The sequence below is a fragment of the Calliphora vicina genome, chromosome 4 (genome assembly GCF_958450345.1).
Source record: "Calliphora vicina chromosome 4, idCalVici1.1, whole genome shotgun sequence".
Lineage (NCBI taxonomy): Eukaryota > Metazoa > Arthropoda > Insecta > Diptera > Calliphoridae > Calliphora > Calliphora vicina.
In genome coordinates this window covers 68,051,201-68,057,528 of record NC_088783.1, presented here as the reverse complement: position 1 = coordinate 68,057,528, position 6,328 = coordinate 68,051,201, and positions in this window count along the sequence as shown.

Sequence of the window (6,328 nt, the reverse complement as noted above, 5' to 3'; positions counted from 1 at the left end):
GAAATAAAAAAAGGAAAAAAAACTTAAAAGTAATTGTAAAAATTTAAATTAATAATAAAATCTTATTACGAAATGATAATAATTCATTTTAATATTTAACAAAGTAAATGCTTTGAACCTAAAGTTACATATTTGAGTATATTTTTGTTGAATAATAATGAAACAAAATATTTATGATAAAAATAAAAAGGAAGAAATTAACTTGAAAAATATTAGGTTTAATTAATAAAAAAAAATCAATTTACAAATTGATAAAACTATTATAAATTCATTTACTATTTTTTAATGGAGTTACAATTTATTAGATTTTATATAACAGTTGAAATATGTATAAATATAATAATAGAAAATAATATATGGAAATGTGTAAAATACACTATAAATTTTATTATAATTCAATTATATTTGTATATTAAAAGTTTATTAAATATATTTTAAGTTATTATTAAATAAATAAGTCTTCTTCAGCAATTTTTTTGTCAGCATATGCAATAACTTTCTCTCTGGATAAGACCTTTTCAGTACCATCTTTAAGAAAAGCAGCCACTATATAACGCCTTTTATAAGATATTTTGTAAGCTTTTATAATGTTATTTCTTTTGAGACCACGGCAAATGAAATGTAATTTAGACTCTATTGGTGTGTGATTATCATCCAAATAAATTCGACTATTTATATCGGTTTCCATTACATCTGAAAGTTTCAAATCAGCTATATCCTTGTTTCTTAAGTCAGTTCTGTAATTCTTCATTATGCAATCTCGTTTATGCACGTTATTTAATTTAATTAAGACTGCTTTCCTATTATTTATAAAGGAACAAAAATTGATGTCATAGTCTTCAAAAGAATTAATGTATTTTTTGCATATGTTTATAATTATTGAATTCATTTTTTCATTCGAAATCTCTCGCTCCGGAATTCCACGAATAATAATGTCTGGACGATTGATCTGCCTATGTAAAAAATTATTCTCCATTTCCAAATTTGAAATTTTTGCGTTTGTAGCATCCTCAAACTTCGCTATTTTCATTGTGCAATTAGTTATATCACTCTTAATATCAGCAAGCTGACCAATAACATCATTTGTCACTTGCTCTTTTAAGCCATGAATTTGATTTTCAAGCGTCGTGAATCGTGATAGAACTTCATTCATATCAGATTTAGGAGGAGGATCATTAATACAATTATCACATCTGAACACCAAACCACCATTACTTTTGCTTATATCTTCAAGCATTGTTTTAGTTAGTTTAGGATTAGTTTTATTTGCACAATCAATATGATATTTTTTTGAACACAGAAGACACACAACATAGCCTCTTGTTTTAGTGCAGGTCTCACTGCAGTAGTTACACGAGATAACCATTATTACAAAACTACTGAATATAAATTTTAGGATAACTTTTGTTAATTTATATTTAAAAAAAAAATATATCACTTTTTATGTTTTTTTTTATTTAATAGACCAAATACTATTTGTTTGTGTAGCCTGTAATGATTTTTTTTGTTATAATTGTTTTATGTTCTTTTAATATTGTTTATCAAGACACACTGCACCATACAAAAATATAGTTATTCAGCAACATATGAGTGCAATAAACCGTAATTGTCACTTTTGTATATTCTTTTGTTTTTAATTTCTTCTTTATTTTTCATATGCAGATGATTATTTGGTAATTTTTTACATAGTTACTTTAACGATATTTTCTTTCAATTCTTTTTCTTTTATATATTGCTTGAAAAAGAGAATAACATGTTCAGCAAAATAAGAAGTTATTCAGCAATATAGTTAAACACTCTCACTGAAGTAATTAGCAATATATGTAGTTGAACACTCTCACTAGTTTATATAAAATTTTCATATAAATTAATAAACTTTGAAAATTTAAATGTATTTTAATTGTTATTTTAAGATTTTTTCATCATAATTTGTAGAATTTTTTGCTTTATAAAGTGAACCAGGATTTATATTTATTTTAAATGTTTTTCTACATTTATTTAAACTTTTTATGGACAATAAAAAATTTCACGTCTACTCTTCCATTCTCTCAACAAAATTTTTTTTTTTTTTTTTTTTTAAGCAAAGGCTATTCAGAATATTATATTCCAGGTAATTTTAAATATATTCTGAAAGTTTTACTAAAATCGGAAAACGTTAACCCTTAAATCGTGAAGGTCAAAGGTCAAATTTTTCAATATTTGGAATTTCTCATGGAAAGATAGCAAAATGTTATATATTTTTGGGCCGATTTTGATGAAACTTAAGAAAAATATAACACATAGTCTAGTATTTACAAAAACTGCAGAAAAATAAAATTAACCCTTAATAGCACTTGGGGTTAAAATTAACCTCAACTTTTAAAATCACGAAAAACACAGTCAATATGAATGGTGCTAACTTTAATGTTTTTCAGAATTAAATAAACTGAATCATTCGAGTTATTTTTTAAATCTAATAAATCAAATCGATTTTAGAAAAACTTTCAGACTATATTTAAAATTACCTGGAATATTTTAAGCTTTTGCTTAAAAATCATAACAATAAAGAAATTCGGCTCATTCGCCAAAATATGGCCAAAAAAATAGTTTCTCTCGAAAATCTCAAAATTTAAATCGCAGGTCCGGAAAAACTATGGGAGGTATTTTCGTACTTTTTTCATATTTTTATTACCTATTATGTTATCAATAAATCCCAATGTGATGATCAAAACATTTTGAAATTAGTTTAACAAAATTTTTAAAAAATTTAAATTGGAGTTTTGAAACTGCCTTTAAAAAAATAAAATTTTTTGGTCATAGCTGCGAATAGGTTAACGGTATCCTACGAAGATTAAAACTCATATACAAGTAAATATGGATATATTTGAAGTAAAAATGTAATTTTATTTTAATATTTCTCAAAATATGCTAATTTTGCTTCTACATTTCTTGTTCTAGTGGCCTGAGACATGTTAATGGCCTAACGATTTTTTAATAACTTTAACATTTTTCAAAAAATTTTTGTCTTTTATATCTTATTAGAACGACAATTACGTGTACATTTCGATTCTTTTAAATTAAATTGCAAAAGTAATTATTTAGTGCCAACATTTTTACAAAAACTGAAAAAATTGCATTTTTTCCCCTTGTAAATGCACCTCAAAACTTCAGCGTCGTTGCGGCACCAGTTAGCGTTATCATATCATCCTAATATTTTACACAACGAGTTTCTACAATACATAGAACCATTCTAGAGGGGGGGACGGTCAAAATTCTAATGTATATCGTTGCAATGGACTTTGGAAAATATATCATTAGATATCCATATTGTCTATATTAATGACTTAGTAATCCAGATATAGATAAAAAATAGGCCACAAATCGAGGTTGTCCCGGGTTTTCCTTATATCTCCGCCATTTTCTCGATTTTAATTAGCAAGCGAGCCGGAAGAATTCCCTATATATTGATGTATGAATCATGTTTGTAAGTTATTTGGGAGCTACGGAAAGTTGATTTTAACATATAGACGGACAGACGGACATGGCTATATCGACTTTGACTTTGTGGGGTCACAAATGAAAAATGTAGAAATTACAAACGGAATGACAAACTTATATATACCCTTGCCAGTCATGGTGAAGGTTATAATAAAATTTGAGAGATGGTTTCGCGGAACTTCCTCTCGTGATGACGCGATCTTTGAATTCTCAGAAGCCTATGGATATATTTTATGATTTTCATTATCTTAAAAAAAAATTCAACACTGCTCGTGAAATATGGGAGATATGGTCAATTATAGATTGATCCACATAACGATTTGAAATGTGATTTTCGTTTATATAAAATTTATTTGTGAGAAATTTGTGTGGATACCTATATAAATCAGATATTTATGACAAAAAAGTCCTATTTCGATAGGACATTTGTATGATGGGATAGGTGAAATAATGAATCGATTTCAACCAGTTTCAATAGGCTTCATTCTTGGTCCAAATTTCATCGAATTTTCATACATGGATAGTATGTCGATCGGTATACCGATATTATATATAATATATATAATTAAAGGTGGGTGTTGGACTAATATTTTTGGATGTTACAAACATCAGAACAAACCTCCCAACACTATGGTGATGTAGGGTATAAAAACGAACTATAGTTTTGTAAATTCAGACACCATAAGATTGTGTGATTGTGAATTGAACAAATTTTGTATTCAAATAAGCTATTTATTAATATTAGAGAACATAAAATACATTAATATAAAAAAAACTTTTAAAATTTACGACCCAATCTGCATAATTATTTACAGCTTTTATTGAATATTCACACTTAGTTACTAGAAGTATGTACTATGGGCGTCAAAAGTGAGAAAACACTAGGGAATTATAATATTATTTTTTAAATAATGAAAAAAATTAGTAGCTCCCAATGATTTTGCAAAATCTTGTTCAGTTTGACAAAAATCTTCATGAAGTAATGCCCCCAATTCTGATCTTCAAACCATAAGCTTTGGTGAGCAATCGGTGTGCTTCAGCGTCACTGTTTTTTGCAAATTAGAGAAGTAAAGTAAAACTTACCCCATATGACGATTCGTTGGTACAATATTCGACATTTTTGGAAAATATTGCCACTTTGACCCTAAACTTGAAAGCTCAGATGAAATACGCTCTAATTAGCAGCATTTGATGTTCAGATGACAGGGAAAAATTTTTTAACCTTGGAACCACCGAAAATTTAAAAAGCTAATTAAGGGCAACCCTAATATACATACAAACAGCCTCAAAAGTGATTAGACACCAGTGAATTATTTGATTTATTAAGATAATCATAACATCTATAGATTAATATTCAAAAGTTCGGATATTAAAACAAAAGTTTAGGTGGCACTCCCCCATAAGCCGAGGGCAACATAATATGATAAGTCCTTCATCATGTAAATGGTTGTCACAAACATATACTTGTTTACTGTAACCATATATTTGGTTGATACAATCATGTGAATCGTAAATTAATCATATTATGGTTACCACAATATAAATTGTTACTGTGACTATAATATTGTTAAAAAACTTGAAACAATATAGAAATGGTTACAGTAAATATGCAGTAAACTATATTTTTTCTCTGTGTGTTCCATACGAATTGAAGCCGACAGACCTTAAATAACGATTTTGCATGTCCGAAATGATTATTTTTGCACCGAATCATTACTTGCCATGAAAAATGGATACATTATGATATCCCGAAGCGTAAGAGATCGTATGTGAAGGCCGTCCAACCAGGCGAATCGACATCAAAGCCAAATATCCATGGTGCTAAGATAATATCTGTATTTGGTGGGACCAAAAGTGTCCTATCTATTATGAGCTGCTGAAATCTGACCATACAATCACATGGAACCTGTACCAAACGCATCTGATTTGCTTGAAACGACCATTGACCGAAAAATGCAGAAAATATTCGGTAAAATATGAAAACGTAATATGCCGTTCTTTTGGTTCGGAATTCATATGTTACCAGAAAGATGGGAAAAGCTAATAACTAGCAAAGGCCAATAGTTTGAATAAATGTTTCAAAATAAAAGTTAAAAATACACAAAATACAAATATAAAACATGAAGCTTTTTACATCGATTTCTTACATATTATTTTTGTTTTAGTCTTCTTTCTTATATTATATATATTTCTTATATTATATATAGTTTACATTGTTGCTATAACCACGTAGTATATTTGAATAGAAAATTTGATTTTGGTAAAACGTGATGTTTTTGAAAACTGGAATTAATTTCAAAAAAAGTTTCCATTGTATTCTCACACACTGTATAATTATAGAACAAATCATTCTGCAAATATGCACAATATTTCTATTGGTCGTTTTTAATAGTAAATTTATGATTTAATAAGATTTATAGTTAAATATTTGTTACGCTCACAGAAATTATTATTCATTAAAATATTGAAATCAACAATCATGTTGGAAAATGTTCTGCACCAGCTTAATATTGGTTAGACTATCTTTACCCTTTCTGTGTTCTAATCTGAGAACAACATTACCGTCCAGAAAAGGTTTTCGGAGATAATAAAGAGACGATTCTGATAAATAAGATGACTTTTGGATACTTGGATGACTTTAAAGTTTAAACCGACTTTTAGATATTCAACTCAGATGAGCAATAAGATAGTGTAAATATAGATTAAATGTCAAGATTAAATTCAAACACCAAACTAGTTTTCTGTCTACGTCATTTCTTAGTTCAAACTCTTTCGACAGACTCATTATTTTTTCCGAGTGTAGCTATTGATCTCTTCAGTTCAGTCATTTTTCATGTTTAAAACTGAAATA